The sequence below is a fragment of the Vicugna pacos genome, chromosome 1 (assembly GCF_048564905.1).
Source record: "Vicugna pacos chromosome 1, VicPac4, whole genome shotgun sequence".
In the NCBI taxonomy this organism is placed as follows: domain Eukaryota; kingdom Metazoa; phylum Chordata; class Mammalia; order Artiodactyla; family Camelidae; genus Vicugna; species Vicugna pacos.
In genome coordinates, this window is record NC_132987.1 from 61,708,415 (window position 1) to 61,729,617 (window position 21,203).

General features: G+C 44.9%; 1 protein-coding gene and 1 long non-coding RNA gene across 3 annotated transcripts in view; one reads left to right on the forward strand and one right to left on the reverse strand.

The window, feature by feature from the left end:
• The window catches only part of LOC140696973 (uncharacterized), a 277,558-nt gene that overhangs the window by 226,856 nt on the left and 29,499 nt on the right, over nucleotides 1–21,203 (forward strand). The gene's annotated exons all lie outside the window — the stretch shown is intronic.
• Nucleotides 7,302–19,724, reverse strand: LOC140697702 (uncharacterized). Of its 2 annotated transcripts, none has more exons than XR_012074973.1 (4): nucleotides 19,605–19,724; nucleotides 17,524–17,613; nucleotides 7,737–7,839; nucleotides 7,302–7,409 (listed from the first exon to the last, which is right to left on the reverse strand). It is a non-coding gene; the product is annotated as an uncharacterized lncRNA (long non-coding RNA). The 2 variants fall into 2 exon arrangements; XR_012074955.1 differs by having other exon boundaries at nucleotides 7,737–7,905.

Sequence of the window (21,203 nt, forward strand, 5' to 3'; positions counted from 1 at the left end):
ATTTACATTAAACGCTGACTGGTTCTGCCATTACAGAGACCTTCATTGTGTGCCACAAGTCAGCATGACTCGTAGCCCTCACGGATGCCTGGCGTGGACAGTCTGTTCAGGGAAGTCACTTTACAGGTGGGCAACGGAATGCATTATTCCTCCCAATAGGAAGAGGAGGGGCCGCCATGTGCCAAATTTTTGGACCGGCCAGGCTACCTTGGGCTTTATGTGGAAGCATCTCCTACCTGTTCTGCAAGTGGAGACACAGGCGCAGACAGCTGCACTTCACCTGGGACACATGGAGCATTAGTGGTGCATAAACACCCCAGATGAGCTCTGCCATTTGGTCTGGATGAAGAAAAGCTTGGTGTGCTATAGAGGCGAGCAGCTGACCTCATTGTCTGTCCTGAAGGCCCAAGTCAGAGGGCTCACGGACGTTTGTTTGGACTGCCTCAGTGACTGAGGGGCTGCTCCAAGGGCTCAGAGGTATGCTTGCTTCTGTTTGGTTTTGGTTTTGAGGCCCTGGTCAAGTTTAAAACTTTCTGACCCAGGCAGAATTTTCTTTTTAGCTCTATGTCTCTTGCTGAGGAAGGTAAGTAGCTCCCTAGTGAGAGGAGTCAGCCAGGGGCGGTATAGGAGCGCTGCCTGGGGAGTGAGAAGGCTGGGGGCTCAAGTCTGGTCTCAGCAGGGTATCTGACCTCCCTGAACCTCAGTCTTCCCATCTGCAGGCAGAACGAGTCCTTCTGGCTTCCAGCTGAAAAAAGTTGTGGTAAGAAAACTCAAGACTGTAGAACTGCCTCTTAAAAGCTTTTCACACAGAAAATCAGGTCTCTGCAAGAAAGTCTTGGCCAAGAAGAACACAAGGGAGAGAGAACCACTGGCAAGCGGGTCAAGGGGCCTTCCTATGAACCCTGGCCCAAGATGCTCTTAAGGGACGCCTGGGCCTCCCTGACACAGTGTCTGTCCGCTGCTGCAGAGAATAACAGGCCAGTTAAAAAAGGGTGTGGGTAGCACTTTACAATTCACACACATAAGTTATCTCCTGCGCCCTCCAGACCGCACAGACTTTTGTTGCTTCCGGAAGTTTCATCTCTTCATTTCTACCTGAATTTGGTCTTTCCCAGCCCTGCCACTGGGCAATTCCTCAGATCCCAAGGCATTTTCTCTCAGCAGAGCACAGCATCGCCCCCACCAGGGAACGGGCCAGGCAGGAGAAAGGTCTATGAAGATGGGTCCTTTCCCTCATCAGCCCACACCTCACCGGCCAGCCCATCGCTGCCTCTCCTCAGAGCTTAAAGGCTCAGCCTCCGTCTCGGCCTGAGCAGCCCCTTCCCACCCAGGAAGAGGGCCGGCCAGGAGCTTCCTGCCGCCTCTGATCTGGGCCAGTGGGCCCGCCTCCCACAGTGTAATTTAAGCAGAAGCTGGAGCGTCTTCCCGGCACCTTACCTGATGCTGGGGAAGGGCGACCTCTAGTGTCGGGTTTTGGAAGAGACTCGGTGGCTTCCTGCTGCCCAGGTCAGGCTCCCAGGAATCTTATCGTGCTGGGGACTGAGAGGCGCGGAGCCTAGGTGGGTGTGTTAGAGAGACAGAGGGGTGGGGGGACGGATTGAGGGGACTCTTGAGCTCCAGGAAGCCCCACTGAGCACACTTAGCCTCTGATGTCTGTTTGCTGACTGAGCACATCGGTCCCTGATCTTCCTCTCTTGTAACATCCTTTGACTCACTTGGCAGAAACAAGGTCACCTGCCTCTGTTACTGAACCAGACTTGGGCCTGCTCTCCTGTGCACACTAACGCCAATCTACTGACAGCAGGTTGTGGTGAAGGAAAGCGTAGCATTTACTGCAGGGCACCAAGCAAGGAGTCCTGGAAGTTAATGCTCAAAAGACTGGAACTCCCCCATGGCTTTAAGGGCAAGGTATTTAAAGACAGGGTGAGGGAGGGGACTGTGGGGGTGTGTGATCAGCTCATGGACATTCTTCTGACTGGTTGGTGGTGACATAATTAGGAGTCAACATCATCAACCTTCTAGTTCCAACCTGCCTAGGGCTATGTGCTTGTGGGCAGCACACAGTTAACTTCCAGCTGGTGGGAGTTTTAGTGTCTGCAAAATAACTCAAAGGATATGGCTTAGAATATTATCTATAGCCCTTGAGGAGGAACTAAAAGTCCTTAACTTTGTTTAATGGCTAAACTATTATTATTTTGTCTTCCTTTCTTTCTGCATTTTCTCACTTCTCTGATTAAGTTTATTCTTTGGAACTCAGGGAAAGCCTAGGAGGCTAAATTTTTTCTACAGACAAGAGGCAGGCAGAGGACATGGTGGGCCGGGGGAAGGGGGTAGGAATCTGTTCCAAGGAGGCTCCACAGGGTTCTGCTCAGTTACACCTCAGTGACTGAAGAAGGGGAATGTGGGAAACGCATGAAGCAGTGTGTTTGGGTATGAATAAGGGCACCTGATTGAAAGCACCAACCCTCAGGTGGCCTCCATCTGTGCCTCGGTGGTGCTGCCATGACCAATGGGCCAGTCCTGTCAGGGGGTGGGGGTGGGGAGTGTGTGAGCAGGCAAATGTCAGGTGGCAGTGGGACTGCCAGCTGACTGGCTTTCCAGGGCTCCACCACCTTCATCAATACCACCCCATTCTTTGAGATGGAAAATCCACATTTTTCCCCAATCTTCAGTAATGTGTTGCACAATTCAGATGAAAGCTCCTCTCCCCCTTCCCCTTTAAGCAGATTGCTTTACTTAAGCCCCTCCTATAAAGAATTGTAGAGCTGCCACTGGCCACAGGATGTGATGCCCACAGTGCTGGGAGGCAGAGGCTTTGGGAAATGAAGTGGTACAGGGATGCTTGAATGGAGAAAGCCCCATCCTCAGCATGACACCCTCTTCCACCCCAGCCTTGCAAATACATTCAGAACCTTTTGTTGCTGTTTTTTTATGAATTATGTCTTCAGCTCTATGTAACTTTATTGAGTTTATTGAGACCCCAACTGCCACACCCACAAGGTCAAATTAAGTATTATTTGTAAATTTTGCCAAATCTCTTTCCAATCATAGGTAGGATGACCACCCATCCTGACTTGCCTGGAGCAGTCCTGGTTTACATCTGTCAGCCTGGCTAACCATTCATTGTGTTCTCTTTCACTCTGAAAAGGGCCCCATTTAGATGGTAAATTACACTGTTACTCTAATCACAAATAATCTATGTAAGAAAACATTTAGGCACAGGATTTAGAGGATGCAAGAGATAATGTTACCAGGAATTTGATATTTAAATGGTTGTTATAATCTTGGCATAATTAGCTCTAAGCTTCCTGGCAACTGAAACAAAAGAAAACCATGAGGGGTTAGGAAGTTGATTCTGTCTTATGAAATGATGCATATTATATCTTCTGGAGGGACATATTTAGCACATGTTAAATTTTAGGAGGAATTTTTCACATAAGTTGTTGTATAAGGGACACTGAGTAACATAGGGGATTATGTCTTCAGTGGTAGTTTTTCCAGAATTTTCTAAGTGGCCATTTTTTATATTGGTCTTCAAAAATGACTGTGCTTTTCCAATTGTCTCTGTGGAAAATGGAGAGAGAATAAAAATCATTTCATGGGGATTAACTGAGATAAAATATGTGCAAGTACCGAGTAAACTATAAATATCAAAACATTGTCATTTTCATTCTTATTTGCTTGTCCAAAATCTTCTTTTTATTGATAGGGAAGCCAAGGCCCAGGAAGAAGTGACATGGCTAGTTTGTGGCAAAACAGGGATTAAGACCCCTGTTTAACTCTCATGGCTAATAGAACCTCACATAGCCATTCACCAAGACATTCTGAGATTCTGTCAGGCTTCCAGCGTGGGCTGAAATGCAGGGTGGGAAAGTGATGGGAAAAGGAATTCAGAGGCCTTTGGAGAGGTAGTGGGTGTGGCGGCCCAAATGCAGGTGCTAGAAATGATGTTTTAACTTATCATAAAGAGATGTTATTAACATAATTTACTTTTGGAAAAATAAAAAGCTTCTCATGGTGTTTGTCTGAGTCACTCCCAGTTGAAAAGAACAAGGCACCTATTTCTTGCAAGCTAAGAAAAAGGGCTGTTCCCAGTCTGGTTTCCAGGGGCACAGCCCTTTGGGGTGAGTTCCTGCAGTGGCTTTTCCAGCATTATAGCACAACTGTCTTCTCAGCTTCTCCTTCTCCCGGCCAGTGGGTCTCAAAGTGTGGTCCCAGACCAGCAGCATCACGTCACCCAGAAACCAGTTAGATCTGCAAATTCTCATGCCCCACCTTAGACCCACTGTATCAGAAACTGGGGGTGATTCTGTTGCACACTGAGGTTTGAGAACCACTGCTAAGGCTGTACTAAGCCAGATAGGGCCCTCTCTGGCTTCCAAGCAAGAAGAGAAGCAAAATTATGGCCATTCTCACCCTTGCTGCTCTCTTCATTCCCTAGGCAGGCCACTTTCCCAACTGCCGATAATCATGGACTCTTCAGTGTGGCAATCGCACCTGGATTTGCTCAAAAATGAAGTCACATGGCCTCTGTTTGATGGTTTGCCTAGCCAATGCACCTCTGGATAATAAAAACTACCTTTACCAAATGCTTCATATGTGCCAGATTTGACAGCCCTCCAATCTGATGGCTCAATTTTGTTTTGTTTTAAATAAAAAGCACTTATCTCTGCAGCCTCTGAAACCGAGGGCTGATTTCCAGTTGGAATCAATTAAAAATGATCCCATTTTTTTTTAAGGTTAATCAGGTCTCCAGGAAATGAAGGCTGTAGTCATCAGGAATACAGAATTCTGTAAAAACTAAGATTCCCTTCTAAAAGAGCTTTTCACATTTCCAAACGAGCCTCAGCAGAAATAGTCTGTCTAAACCTGAAAGAATATTACTTCACTTTTCAAGGCGTAATGAGCCTAACAGTTTTACCTTCTCACATGCTCCAGACCAGTGTTCTGGGTGCATACTTGCCAATGAGGAAAGAGCCCTCAACCCTCCCCGCTGAGGGCTCTTCTTGACTCAGTGTAAACTGAATAGGACATGAAAAGAATTCTGGCTGCTTGCATCTCAACTTGCCCTCTTCTGTGTCTTTCTCTCGACGACTCAAGGCACTCTTCCCCAAGCTTTGTGTTGTATGCAGCATGCTGCCAGGAGAGTGGGAGGTTTGCCACTCAGTGAGGCAGTGGGAAGCTGGAGGCTGGGAAGGCAGGCTGTGTCCCTGCGCAGGTGAGCAAGAGGGCACACCCCAGAGCTGACTTCCACTCCTCGACTAGAGAAGTCAGCACGACCCATCTGAGCTCTGGAGCAAGCTGCCTTGGCCAATAGCGAGGGAAAAAGACTCTTAAGAGAGTAGGGGACAGTAACATGGAGACAAGTCAACAGAATCAAGAACAGAAGTATCTTCCCTCCAGAACACTGGTTCTCAGCCTTGAGCTGACATTAGAATCCCCTGGGAAGCTTTTAACATTTCAGAAAACCAGGCTATACCCTAGACCAATTAAATCAGAGTCTCTGGGAGTGGTACCCAGGAAGCAGCATTTTTAAAGCTCCCTGGGTGGTTCCAAAGTGCAACCAGGGTTGAGACCCATCTCTCTAGCATTCACTTCCTCCAGCAACTGCTATTTTGCTGCCTTCTCTTAGGGCATGGCCCCCTTCTCATTTGTCTTGCTTGTATTTCTTCATTCTTCTGGCCTTGAGGACCATAATGTAGTCTCAGGGGCATCTTATGCTAAGTGCAAATTTAATCTGAATTTCCTTTGTTCAGGACCCCTTATTTCCCTTTGGATCTTGTATCTTTATCAAACACTGAGCTGGAGTCCCAGAAGAAATGATTGGTTTTATAATTCAGCATTGAGATATACAGATTTATCATTTGACTTTGAAATTCTAGTCACCTCTGATTGAATATGATGAGCAAATGAGCCTCTCCATGACAGAGCTTCATGGTAGCAGTTAGAGTCTCAACAATAGGATAGACTCTTAATTTTACTGGACAAACATAGTGATGCTTTCAAAAGTGTGTCACCGGGGACCCTTCCAAACAGCCATGTTAACGTTTGCCAACTCATGATCACAAGGTCTACCTTCCTCTCCCTTGCCCGGCATGGTGGGGGTCTTACCTCCTTTACAAGTCCCCTCCCTCCTTACTGACTACAAAACCCTTCATGAAAGAGGGCTTGGGTTGAACTTGTATGCAAAGTAAAGCCTGTGATTTTGGAGTCTTATGGAACCTGGATGTGGCAGTCTCCAGTTTTTACCTAGCGAACACTCCCCATCTTATTTCTTGCAGTGCAGCTCTTTTTAAGCACTAAAGCCTCTTAAAATTTCTGAAACAGATTCCCCTACTCCCTCCCAACCTGCCCATCCTCTCCAGCACAGTGATTTCATCATACTTTTGTCAGGATCTGGAATATCATGGACCATGAGAAGAGCAAAAATACACTGCAGGTTGTGAACCAAGTAAGCATATGTAGTCTCTCCCCCTTCCCTTTACTCTCCTCTGTTGTCTGGGGACACCTTAGCTAAGTACCATCCCCAAGCTGTTTTCAGTGAAAAAAAAGCTATGTCATTTCAGGGAGGGACTATAATTTGAATTTGTTAAATGTCTATTCAGCCTATTTATATTAATCTTCCTAATCTTTTATAACTTTCCATAAAAGTTGGGTTTTCCATTTTCATCCCTAGGCTAGATGGACTTACTCTGGGCACCCCTCCATCCAGGGGCCAGGAAGAAAGCCTCTCCTATTCTCAGAACAGGTTAAGTCATGAAGATCCTGGCCTGAGCCCAGTTTCCCCAGAAAACGGAGCCTGAGGCAAATCTTGCGTGCTAAATCTCTATTGGAGGAAGGGATTGCTTCCAAGAAAGTAAGAGGGGAAGGGATGTGAGGCGACAGAGCAAATACAAAGGAGCTCATTGCCAAACAGGCCTCAGCTTCTTAAGCAAACACAGCTGGTTGCTCAGGGAACTGCTTCATCCAGGGGGCTGGGATATAAGACTGGCTAAGCAAGAACTGACTTGGGGGCACTTTCTCAGGGTGATGGATCACATCCTGGCAAGGACCCCAGGTGATGAGGCAAACTCTAGGGTGGCTCCTACAAGCCTGGAGAAAGTGCTAGCTGATGCTCAGTGCTGAAGTGGAAGTGCCTGGGTCGCCCTGGCTGATAGTAGACGGAATAAAAGGCTGAGGAAAGTGAGCAACTGGAATAGATATGTAGTGTCAGACCAGGAGATCTACAAGGGAGTACGTTTCATGGGGGCTTCTGTTGGAGCAGGGAAGGGGAGAGAAATGTAACTTTAATCTTATTTAACTAGTAATTTTTATTGTTTAAATTTCCTAGAATAAGCCCTCAGTATTAAAGCGAGCAGGTCATCAAGAGTTCCTCTTTGGTGGGTTTTCCCAGATGCACAGTGCAGCTTCTGCAAGAAGACAGACCACCGTTAGGAGCTGAACTTTCCAAACCCAAAGACAGGGGCCCAGGAACAGTCAACTCTTTGCAGAGGAGGTGTGACATAGCAGAAGAGGGGACAGGCCTGATGTCAATTCAGCAAACATGTGTACAGCATCACCTCTGTGCCAGGCCCTGTGCCAGGCATCAAGGATGCAGAGATTAATCCAACCTGGTCCCTGAGGTCCCGGAGCTCTGAGCCCAATAATTAAGACCTAGCCATGGAAGACTTCAAGCCTGGGTAGAGATCTTCTCTCTGGGCCTGTCTCAGAATTGGGGGATGTTGATATTTACTCACCCCTGGAAAGGGTTGACTTTGAGTTGTTTTCCAAGTTACAGAAAAACCCTCTGATCCACCGCGTACGTTGGTGAGATTAGCTTGTCCCTAAGCCTGCAGGGCCCTGTGTGTGAACCAGCAGTTACAGGGGCTGCTGACCACTGCCCAGCTGGCAGCCTTCAAGGGAAATCTATGAAAGAAACACACTTCAGTGTGGGACATATTTTCTCCTGGATTTCTCTGGGTCTCTGCCACTTTGGAAATGAAAAGCAGAAATAACTGGCAATGAATGGCTGAACAAAATTCCACTGGACCGAGAGGAGATTCTTGTTGCGTTGCCTCAGTGCCCAGCATACTGCCTGCATGTGATGGGCTCTCAGTTACTGTCACTGAATGAGGCTAGATTGTTATTGGATGCATCTGAGAAATTGCACAGAGCACCATTTTTCTTATTGTTTTAATTATGAAAATACTAAATGCACTGACAACAAACTCAGACAGTATAAAGTAAAACCTGCTCCCCACCATCAACGCCTGCTCTTACTAATCAGAGATTATCACTCATAATAGTTTCCTGTAATTCCTTCTGGGAAAATTTTTAGTGAATGTAAGCATCACACACGCATACACCCACACCCACACCCACACCCACTCACAGCTGGTAACACTACACATTGATGCTTAATTTACTTTTCTCACTTAAAAATACATATTGAAGATCTTTCATACCAGCCTAACCTATTTAATGTCTGCAAAATCTGTTTCAGTGTGAGTGTAGCATAATTGAGTTATCCATTCACCGTTGGGTGGATGTTTATATTGTATGCAGCCTTTTGATTTTACAGTGTCATAGTGAGCATAATCATGCATACGCCATTGGGCACTTCTGCAAATAACTCTAGATGATTCATTACTAGAAGTGGAATTGCTGAGTTGAATTTTGGAGAATATTGCCAACTTGCTCTCTCCCTCAAATTTATTCGAAACAACTAGTGTATGGACCTGCCAATTTCCCTACCTCCCTGGAACCCAGGCAGAAGGACCCCTGCCATGAGCCCCAAGTTGTAGAAACCTTCATTCTGGTTCTTCCCTGGCTGTGCCCTTCCCACAGGGCATGGGCTCTGTGGGGTCAAGGGGATGTGCCCACCTGGAGCCTGCACCCTCCCCTCCTTGACCATGCTCTGGTACCAGGAACCCTAGAATTTCCTTCCCAAAGAGCCTGACGCCTACCTCTGGGGTCTGCATAGGCCTCTTCCCACATGCATCTTCCAGAATGAGCTGATAAACTCATCCCTAGGCCCTAAGGAGGCCAAGGGGCAACCATATATGGTATAGAAGGAGATTGGATGTGTGGGCTGGGTGTACACACACACACATAGGCATAAGGCACCTCACAGTGGAGGATGGAGCTGGGGTGCGAAAAGAAGGGGCAGCTATGGACTAGGGGCTGGGAGCTGTCTCTGGTGCAGAAATCTGAGGAGTGTAAGAAGTCTTAAACTTGAACCTGGCCTTCCAGATTGTGATTGAGAAATACTTGTGAAGGTAAGAGAAAAAACACATTTTATTTAATAATTTGCTTGATTTACAACCTTTGAGTATTCAATAACATGATATGTGGGTATGTATTTGTATTGTATTGTTGCTCTAACCCTGCAAATGTTAAGGGTGGGTCATTTCCAGGTTTTTAATCTCTGCTAATCTGTTGGGGGGGCAAATGGTATAAGTAACTGTGATGAGCATGTCTTTAAAATTAGTAATGTTGAGCACATTTACATGTTTCTCAGCCATTTTTCTTTGTGCACTTTTTACATCTTTCTTTTAATCTTTATCTTATTTGTAAATGTGCTTTTCTATATTAAGCTAATTAGATCTTTGTCACTTGTATTGCATATGTGTTCTCCTCTCTTTTTGTCATATATCTTTTGATTTTGTTTAGGGAATTTCCTCCTTTTTTTTTTTTTTGCCAGTGTTTAAACATTTTCTGCTTTCAAACATATCTGTCATTTTCTTCTCTGTTTTCTTTTCATTCTTTTTTAATGGCTATTGTGTACATGCTATTTATACCTTTTTCTAAAACCTGTCTTACTCAAAGATCTTTTTTCCCCCACAAAACATTTTATTTACAAAATATATATACTATAGATCAGGCCCTGTCACCATGGAAACAACTCTGAAGCTAAGGCAGGGAGGGCTGGAGAAAGCGATGCCCGTGGAAAGGGTAGAGCGCTGTCTCTTAGCCACCCTTCCACCTCAGAAGGAAAACTTCCTGTTAGCACCTGGGAGCAGGTGGTGGGCTTAGAGCCCAAAAGACTGAAGGCTTAGCCGGGAGTGAGGTGATGGTGGGGGCTGGCTGCCACGTGGGGCTTAGGGAACGGATGCCGCTGGGAACGGGTGGGAGGAGGAGTGGAAACCCAGCCTCCAGCAGGGCGAGCTGGACGAGTGCAAGCAGGAGGGGAAGCAGCAGCTCGCAGGGCCTTTAGGACCCCCGGCCGGAAGGTTGTGTCTTGACACCAGCGTAGGGGTTCGCTTGTGCTGGTAGCCACTCTGCCAGCCGGGTACCGCCTTGGGGTCTCCCACGTCAGAGAGTAGCTCCTGCTCAGCCTCGTGCAGCTCCTCGGCAGGGTTACTGCTGTCTGTGGGGAGCAGGTGATGACGAAGCCGGTCCACCTGCATTTTCTTCTGGACAGACATTATCACAGCCACTACCGCCCAGAGCGAGGGATGAGGAAGAAAGGCTCCTACACTCAGCCCACCACAGACTCGCTACTGACCTGGGGCGGCGTGTGGGCGCTGGGACCACGGTGCTCCTCGTGACGTCGGCAGCCAGAGCAATAGTGCCCCGGGAGGGCGCCCCCATTGGGCCTCCTTCCGCTACTGCAGCCCAATAGGAATGCTCTGGGTTGGCCCTGGGCCTAAGATAATTAAACAAAACAAAACAAAAAGCTACCTATGCTTCCCCACCCCTGCACATTTTGGACACATATACTGCCTCTTGAGCCAGTCAAAGGTCAGCTTCAGAGAGAGAAGAAAGGAAGAACAAAAAGAAATATTTGAAGAAATAATGGCAACCTTTTTCCAAATTTGATAAAAACTTATAAACTCACAGACCCAAGAAGCTCAGTAACCCCCAAAGCATAAGAAACATGAAGAAAACCACACCAAGGAGCATCATAATCAAATTGCTCAAAATCAATGATAAAGAGAAAATCTTAAAAGTGGCCAAAGGGAGAATGTCTAGAGGAACAAAAACAAGGATGAAAGCAGATTTTCCACTTGAAAAAAATGCAAGCAAGACAGCAAGGGAGCAGCATCTTTAAAGCACGGCACACACACACACAAATCAAACCAGTTAACTAGAATTCCATAACCAGCACAGCATCCTTCTTAAACAGAGATGAAGTAAAGGCTTTGTTTTCAGACACACGAAAGCTGAAGGAATTCACCACAAGCAGACCTGCGGTACAGGCAAGGTTAAAAGAGGTCCTTTATGCAGAAAGAAAATGATATCAGGTGGCAATGTGGATCCGCACATGGGAATGAAAAGCAACTACACGGGTATATGTATAAAATCTTTTTCCTTATTATCTTGTTTTTTTCTGTCTCTTTTTCTCACATAGGGAATTACAGAATCCCAGCTCTCCGGGAGATGAGTGGCTTCCAGTAAGTGAAATGTTGGCCCAGCTGCCTGAGTTCCATTTGCAGAACTGGAAAGAACCTGGAGGCAGGAACAGCTCAAAAACCCTGAGTGAAGGTGGAAGGTCCCAGACCAGATGGTGTGAACTGCTTACTGGGACTCAAGGCAGCACAGTCAGACATATCAGGCTGAAGGTTTAATTGTTCCTTGATTTTCACTCTGTGAGATCTGGCTCCTCATCGATATGCTTTCTACTCTTGCCAGAATCACCAAGGATCTCCACTTGTTGTTACATGCAGTGGTCAATTGCTGGGCCTCATATTTTGACCCATTAGCAACCTTTGAAGCACCGGATCTCTTCTGCCTCTTTGACACACTTGGCTCACCTGGCTACAGGAGATCGCTCTTCCCTGACTCTTCTCCTGCCTCCTGCCTGTTCCTTCTTTGTCTTCTCCGCAGGTCCCTTCTCTCCTCCCTCACTTTTAAATATCAGAGGGTCTCGGGGTTCAAATCTAGGGCCACTTCTTTTCTCTATCCACACTCATTCCATTAGTGATCTAATCCAGCTTCAGGGATTTATTGTTTCCAGCCCAGATCTCTTCCAGACTGCACTCCACACTCCATTTCTCCCTTTAGATGTTTGAGCATCTCAGTGTTAACATGCTCACAACTGAACTCTAGTCTTCCACTTAAAATCTGCCCTCAAATTTCCCCCTTATCTCAGTTAATGGAACTTCGTCCTTCCAGTTACTCAGGACAAAATTGTCAGAATCATCTCTGACATCTCTCTACCTGACCCTTACATCTGAGTTGGTAGCCAATCCTGCAGACTTTATTTTTAAACTATATTCAAAATCAGGCCACTTCTCACACCTTTGCTGCTACCAGCTTGGTCCCAGCCACCGTCATCTCTCTCCGACATTATTGGAGCTGGCTCCTAACTGGTCTCCCTGCTTCCATCCTTGACCTACTTCAGTCTAGTTCCAAACAGCAGTCAGAGGCATTCTTTCAAAAGCCAGGTCAGATCATGTTACTCCTCTTCTCAGAACCTTCCAGTGGCTCCCATCCAAACCAATGAAGTCAAAGTCCAACATCCCCTATAATTTGGCCCCAGCTCCCTCAGAGTGCAACCCTGCCTCCTTCTCTTCCCCTCATTCGCTCTGCTCCAGAGATCCTGGCGGCCTCGTGAGCCCTGACTCACTGAGCAAGCTCGTGCCTCCCTTGGCCCTTTGCTGGTTCTCTCAGCGCTAATGCTATTCCCTGGAGCAAGGCAGAGTCACTCTTGAGCTAATAGAACAGAAGCTTCCTGCCCTCCGCTTGCCCAGGCTTCTCTACAGCCCTGAATCTAATTTTATATTGATCATTTTATATTCTTTTTTCTTAATAGAGGTCTCAAAATTGGGTAAACATCAGGTCCACAAATCTTGAATCTATTCCTGTTCCCAGATATCTGCATGAACTGCTACTTCACCTCCTTCAAGTCTTTGTTTCCATGTCACCTTCAGAATGAAGCCATTTTAAATTGTACCTCCATCCCTTTGTCTCGGGTATCTTCCTCTCCTCTTTCCTACTTTATCCTTAGCACTGATCACCCTTGGAAATATTTAGACTTGTTTATCATGTTATTTTCTGTGTCCCTCACTAGGATTTAAGCTCCATGAGAGCAGAGATGTTTATGTGCTTTGTTCCCAGGTACATCTCCGATGCCTGGAGCAAGCAGTAAATGCTCAAAAACAAAACTGTCAAATGAATGAAGCTCTACTTCTGGAGTGAGGGGGTGGAATAAGCTAATGTGTGTTTGTAGACTCAAAAAGAAAGGCAGCGGGACCCTGAGAAGAGGACAGAGGTAGGAGGAAAGGGCTCGATACCTCAGTCCCCCTGAGAACGCCACACTGTTGGTGTTTGATCTGGATATGCAAGGCTTGATAGAATGATCTGGATATGCAAATCTAGTAGTAGGAGTAGATTTGAGGGGCCCATTTCTGCTCTATTGTCTCTAAGGCATCTCCCCATGGAAGGATGCTTCACTTCTGAGTCCCTCTGCTTCAGAGACTTCTCCCATGATAAGAAGTCCCTCTTAATGTGACAATGAGTGTGTATATGTCCATGAATGACTGAAAAATTGTGCTGAACACTGGAATTTGACACAACATTGTAAAATAATTATAAATCAATAAAAAATGTTAAAAAAAAAGAAGTCCCTCTTCCCCAGTAATGCCCCAGGATGCTTGCCAGCCCCAGGGGATCACTGAACACCTAAGAGGAGTGGGGTCGAATAGAAGCAAATATAAGAGAAAGGTTATCAGTTTTAGATGTAAAGAGTAGGTAAGATTAGCCTGAAGACCGGAAAATAAGACACAGTGGGAATGTCCAAGACAGGTCAGAGTGGACTTGGTCATGAGTCAAGGTGCATGACTCTGGACAAATGCCATGAACCGTGCAAGAGTGTTCAAGGCTCAACAGTGAGTGGTACGGGCTGAGGGGCACAGGGGCCAGAGGCTTGGTGGTGTCAGGAAGCACAGGCGCATCTTGCAGAAGGAAATGCCAAAGCCTAAGTTCCCTGCCAGCTATTCCTACCGCCAAGGACCCATCATCAGCTGACCTGGATCTCTGAGAAGGTCACTACCTTTCTAAGGCAATCAAAGACCTATAAAACTTCACTTGGAGTATCCCAAGGACTTGAGAGAGAGAGCAGTGGTCAGGGAGGCAAGGTTCTAAACACTCTCTAAGGATTGAGGTTGCTAGTGCTTTAAATACTATCAAGCATTTGAGAAATAAATGAAAATGATGCATTTTATATGGTAATTTTATTAAGGGAATACATATCTACAACTGTGTGGCATCCAAATTTGTTTAGCCCTTGATTTTAGAGGCATCTTCTAAAGCTTTATTTTAATTTAAACCCATTAAGTTGAATTTCTACTGTTTCTGGCCCAAACTAAGTTGTCACACTCAGATTAATTTCTCCTAGAAGAGAAGCAAGGCAATTACGATTGTAGTGGTGAGTCACTCATTGCTGGCAGAGGCTTATTAATATTTGAGGGAGTATTATTTACCTAAAATGTTCCGTGATACACTGTTGAACGACAATATTTAATTAAACCATCAACTCAACGTGCAGCTTAATTCTTTGTCAGTTAAGTACGGAGCTCCACCTCTAACCAGTTTGGTTCATTGCGGCTTCTCAATGTGCTGGTATGACTGTTGGAAAGGGTGCTGGGCTCTTTTCTGGCTCTCCACCCTGTCTCCTGTTTGTGTGCCCTGAATCGCAGGTCTTGGGAACTTGAAAGGGCAGTGAAGTTCATGGAAGAGTCAGGAGGGCATCACGCTGGATAAAACTAATGGACCTTGAGCACGCTAAGCAAACTTCAGTATTACCCAGGCCTGCCTTGCTGTTCTGTGTGCACAGAGATGGAGGTCCAGGGAAGAGCGGTTGTAAGGTCACATGGCAAGATAGTGGCAGATGCTGGTTTTTGACTCTGAGAAGTATTCAGACAAGCTACATTGCTAATTTCTTATTAGACTCTAGAGTAGGAGTTTGTCACAGCTTTGTCGTTTTGACACAGGTTGCCCTTGACAACCCTCTCCCTCAGAGCACTGTGAGAATAATAAAGAACAGAACAGGAGGAGTGGACTCCACCATTTTTCAGGGTCTTCTTTGGCTCTCTGCCCTCAGGACGAGGCAGAAGTGGTGAATGCTTGCTTTTTGTCCCATTGAACCTCGGGGAGCAGAAACACTAGAGAGATGTCAGAAGATGGAGTAAAGACGGGCACAGATGTGAGGGGCTGTGCCCAGGGACTCCTTCACCTTAGCTGTGATCACGGTGTCCCTTGAGTGACTCCATTGCTGTTGCCTTAGGAATCAGGCTACCTGCCACCTCATGTGCTCTTCTGTTTGCTCTGAGTTCTGGCTAAGACTGGGCAAATATTTCAGCCTGATTTCAGAACAACTTTATCTTCCTGGCCCTGCTGGAATTCGGGGAAAGGTCTGTGCCCAGTCCTCGGAGTAAAGGTAAAGAGAAGCAGCCTCGGGAGTGCCACGCTGGAGGCAGGAGTTGGGGCTGTGAGGGGCAGTCACACTCCCCAGGGTTGAAATTCTCCCTTCTCTGATTACCTTGGAAGGTCTTGGTGGATTTCTTAGTGCTGAAATGAGCAAAGGAGAATGTGCCTATTTAATGTAGTTGTTCCTTCATCTATTTATTTAACAAATATCTATGAAGTGCCCACTATGTGTCCATAATTGTTTATAATATCCCCTCATATCCATACAGTTGGTTCAAGCCCTTCATGTAAGTCCAGCCCACCTGCTCGAGTATGTGACAGGACTAGTAATTTGTGCCATGGATGTTGACTGTGTCTCTAGGATTGCCTACTCTCTGCTTCTGCTTTCACTCTCCTGATTTGGGGACTGTGTCTTGCTCACTCCCCAACTCCACTTTTGGTTCCATATCTTAGCTCCTTGGATCCTGTAGGCTTTTGTTTGTTGTTTATTTGTTTTTTAACCTACCGTGCATTCAGTATTGGTCTAGAATGCATGTTCCATACAGGAAGGACCTTTGCTGTTTCTCCAGTGTCTAGATGAGGGGCTAGTACTTCCCACTGTAGGGGCTCAATATATATTTGTAGTATACATAAATAAATCTTGGAGTGAAAAAAAAAACCGTGTAGGGCAGCACCCCTGCTCTCAGAAGTCTTTTCTTTCTTTCAGTTTTTCTTAGTGAGGGGAGGTAATTTGGTTTATTTATTTAACAGAGGTACTGGGAATTGAACCCAGGACCTCTTGCATGCTCGGCATGCACTCTACCACTGAGCTATACCATCCCCACCAGGAGTCTTTTCAATTAAAGAAGTAATACAGCGGTTTGGATCTTAATTCCCTCCCCCTTGAGTGTAGGCTGGACTCAGTGATTTGCATCCAAAGAATAATATGGAAAGGGAAAAATAGGAACTTTTCAGTGTAGAAACCTGGCAGACACACTTAACCAAGTGATCTGGTTAACATCATCAGTGACAAGTTATGTTGATAATATTTTTTGTGATTTATTTATCCTTTGTGTATTTTTAAAATTAGATTATTTACCTTTTTCTTATTGACATGTAGGAGCACTTTATATGTTGTGGAATTGTAGCCCTTATTTGTTATATATGTTGCAAATGTTTTCTCTCAGCCAATGATTTGAATGGTGGCTCTCCTTGCACAAAAGTTTAAATTTTTATGTAGTCTAATCTTTTAGTCTTTTCCTTTATGTCTCCTGGCAATATGTTGGGGTTAGCAAATCCTCTCCCAACCATAAAACTATAAAAATAGGCTCATATTTTCCTCTAGTATTTTTATAGTTTCAGTTTTCACTTTTAGATCTTTAATTTTTATGTATTGTATATACATAGATGATTGTCCCTTTATCATTAAATAATTTATCTTTTTTTGATTGGCAATGCCACTCTTATTGTATATTAAATTTCCACTAATTTGTGGTTCTGTTTCTGGACTGCTCATTTGTTCCATTAATCTGCATTTTCTATTCATGCACGTGAACCATACTTTTCTAACTAGCTTGGCTTTATAGTATGTTTTGATCTTATGAGGCATTTTTCAAAATGATCCTGCTTAATTTTACATATTTACTCACTCCGAATCAGTTTGGTCAGGTTCTCCGTCTCCTGCCTTCCCCCACCCTCCACTGTGGCAGCAGCACAGAGGGCTGGGCCAGGTAGGCTGGATGTGAGAGGTGAAGGGGAGGACATCTGGGAGAATCTCAGGTTTTAGGCTTGGGTGACTGGGAAGGAGAGAGAAAGGTGGGGGAAGGATGTGAGGGGCTAAAGGAAACACCTCTAAGGAAAATGGCTAATGACAGAACTGCACACAATAATGAAAGAAAGAAAAATGACGTGAAAAGTAACTATGCTCCTTTTCATAGGAGATTTTTTCTTTTTCCAATTAATAATATGTCACGTGCTGGGGGTTGCTTGGGAGGGCCCCATTGTTCAAAATCTCTCTGGGCCCAAGATTCCACCATATGAGACTCACTTATTTGGGTCTTGAAGGCTTTTTGGTCTTTGAGGCTCTTTTATGAAAAGCTAATATGCCTCCAGAGGCTGTGATTCCCCAGTGCCCTCTGGACAAAGGCCAGTGAATGTGGACCAAATTTCCCTGGCCATCCTCCCACCACTTACCCTTGTACTGCCCTCTGTCCACATGCCGCACGCCCCAGTGCAGCTCCCTGGGATCACAGCCATTTCCAGACACGCTGAGCGTCTTCACACCTAAGGGACATAATTTTTGCTGTTCCCTATGCCTGGTGTACCCGTCCCCATCTCAGTCTGATCAAATGTTACCTATGTAGTAGGTAGAATCACCTATATATTGTGCCTACCAAGGAAGGATGGATGTAATCATGAAGAAATGATCAAACAAATCCAGATTTCGGGATATTTTGCAAAAGAGCTAGCCTGGACTCATCAAACTGTCAATGTAATGAAAGACCCTCTCCCCCATAATAGAAAGGCAGGGTACTGATCTCAATTAGTGACATGGTAACTAAATGTAAGTCATGATCCTTGATTGAAATCTTGACTAAGGGCAAAAACTATAAAGCAATAAAGGACATTATAGAAGTAAGTGAAGGAATTTGATTAAAATTAATTAAATCATATGATTGGTATCTGTGTTAAATTTCTTGAACGTGACCATAGTATTATGATTTTGTACGAGAATTGCCTTGTTCTTTTGAGTTACATACGGAAATATTTGAGTGCTGTGTTATGACGTCAGCAAAGTGTACATGTGCGTGTGTGTCTGCATACACAGAGAGGAAGGAAATGTGACACACTGTTAACAATTGGTGAATCTAGATTATGGCTATATGGGTGTTCATTGTACTCTTCCTTCATCTTTTTGTATGTTTAAACTTTTTCAAAATAAAAATTTGGAGGAAAAATGTCCTATCTTACAATCTGAAATCCAAGGCAGTCACCTCCTCTGTGAAGCCTGTTCCTGTGCCCTAATCTGAAGGAATCACTCCCTCTTCCATCCTCGCAGAGCCTCATGGTTTTGCCTGTAACATCATCTGACCCGAGCTTCCCTGGAGTGGAGTAAGCTGCAAGTGTCTGTCCACCTCTGTGGGCTCCGAGTCCCCGGAGGGCAGTGACCGCAGAGACCTCAGGGGATGGAGAGGGTGAAAAGCAAGCTTTATCGTGTGCCCCCTTGGCCTGGGACAAACCCTCCTAACTCTGGCCAGTGCTCCCCGCCTCTGAGTAAGGCTCTCCTGCTCCTGTTGATTTCTGCCTTTCCAGACAGAGAGAGGGACTAATTCCAGAGTAGAGGGTCTGTTTCAATGCTGTATCAGGGTCCAATCAGGGAAGTAGACTGTTCTGAGTGGGTGTATCAGTCACGGTTTTCCTGGGAAACAAACCAACAGGCTGTGTATGGATGGAGAGAGAGAGAGAGAGATGTGTTGATTTTAAGGAACTGGCCCACGAAATTGTAGAGTCTTGGCAAGTCCAAAATCTACAGGTTAGGCTGGCAGAGTAAAGACCCAGGGAAGAGTTGCAGTTCAAAACAAAGGTTGTCTGCCAGCAGAATTCCCTCTTCTTTTGGCGAGATAGGTCTTTTTCTACTAAGGCCTTCTTTTGGTTGGATGAGGCCTACCTACATTATGGAGGGTAATTTGCTTTACTCAAAGTCCACCAATTTAAATGTTAATCTCATTCGGAAACAACTTCACAGAGCCATTCAGGATAATGTTTGACCAAATATCTGGGCACTGTAGCCTAGCCAAGTTGACATATAAAATTAACCATCATAGTTCACTTCGTGTCAACTTAGCATTCATATACATCTCCCTAGACAAGACATTCTCTGAATAAAGATAACAATGAGGTCAATATTCAACCTACATGATACAACTACCCTGTATACAACTAAAATGCACTAACCCTTTCCTCAAATGAGGATACAGCGTCCTTGGGTGATGTTCACTCGTCTTCATATTTCATAACTTAAATACTATGATGTAAAGTTGTGATGTAAAACACTATGATGTAGAGTCAAAATAGCTTACGTTACATTACAAGGGGATAAGAGAGAAAAGAAAGCTATCACACACATATTCATAACAAAATAGGGAAGAAATGCTCATGACAATTACAGTCCCGATTCTGTAACTGGCCCCAAGCTTGCAGCTGGTATTTATAATTACCACTTTCCACTGCCCATTCTATATTCCCTTTACCCTCAGCAGATTATAGTTCTTTACCTGATGGGGTGAACAGTTTCATAAAACTTCTAGGTCTAGATAAAGGTCTAGACCATTAGTAATGCTGCCTGAATTCAGCTGCTGTAATTTTCCGTTGACTTTAATCACAGGTATGGTAATACTAAGAGACGCCCTTAAGGGATCTCCTGTGTTCAGGCACCCTCTGCCTCACCTCCATTGTGATGTTTAAGGGGTGTGTTTTGGCCCCACCTTCTTGCAGCTGATCCTGTGCAAAGCCATCTTATAGTCTTTCTCAGGTCCTGATTCTGGGTTATACTCAGGGAACCCCGGATAGTTCTCATTCTGTTCAGGCTGGTTCCTAAGCTCATTTATGCCCACACACACTTGGCAGGGCAAGCTCATGATGGAGTCAGCCAGAGATGCCCTTGGGCATTATTTTTTCTTATGTATCCCTAAGCAAGGGCATCTACCTTGACCCTGTGCTTGTCAGAGGGCCAAACTCCCAGACATTTTAAGATTAAAACAGTTACGAAGCTGAACTTTGCCTCTTCAATGACAAACACACAAACATCCAGAACTCTGAATATTGTATCAGTTGGCTATGCTTATTGTATAAGTGTGAGAAATTCCCTTCCTAGCTAAATGCAAACATTGAGATCACACACAGAAAGCCTGGAAGAGGTTTGCAGGGGTGTCTGTTACATTCTGTTAACTGAGAATTAAGAGGATTCCAGGTGTACCTGGCTTGTAACTTGCCTGGAGAGGATCCTGAGTGCCAGTAGCGCTGAGGGAACATTGCTACAGCCAGCTAACATGAAGGACTTCGAGCATGAGAACTGTCAGCAGAAGGAAGACCTTCAAGTCTTGGGAAGAGCCTGGTGTGAGGGGAGGGGTTTGGGGAGGAACAAATACGCCTTTGGGAAAGAGGTGTTGGCAACCCAAAAATGAAAGGCAAGCAGCTTTTGAAATAGTAGGCTCTTGTCCCTGGTAGCAATAAGCAGAAAATATAAATAATACACATTCATTGGGAAAAATTGAAAAGATATTAATCAAAATAAACATATGGCTCTGTATCATGGTTTTTACAGCAGTTTATTGTAACATATCAAATGTTCTTTGAAAAAATAGAATTTGAAGTTCAGAAAATTAAATTAGGTATAAGGGTTGAAAATTTTGCCCCATATTTTTGTCTTTCAGTTTATATGATCATTTAGGGCCTCTGATGACTTTTCCTAGTTAAGGGCATCAGATCTTGGCATCTATATTGTACTCACTGAAAGGAATTTCAGCGCAGCAAAGCAATTCCAGCTTCTGTTCAGATTACTCACAGAAACAATGCCCAACTGGTTATTAAAAAAAAAAACTCTGAACTTCAAATAGCCTTATAAACTGGGATTTTTATCCTTTTTTTCAAAGCAATAAACTTAGAACAGTTGGTGGTGTGCTGAAAGAAAGTCTTTGGAGTGGGACAGACGTGTGGGAACTGTCTCTGCCCTTTCCTAGCTATGGACAATTATTTGACCTTTCTGGCCACAACCTCCTCAGATGCAAAATGGGCATAATCTCAGTCACTTTTAGGGTTGCTGCAGAGTTGAAGAGAAATAATGCACACAAGGCACTTGGCATAGTATCTGGTAC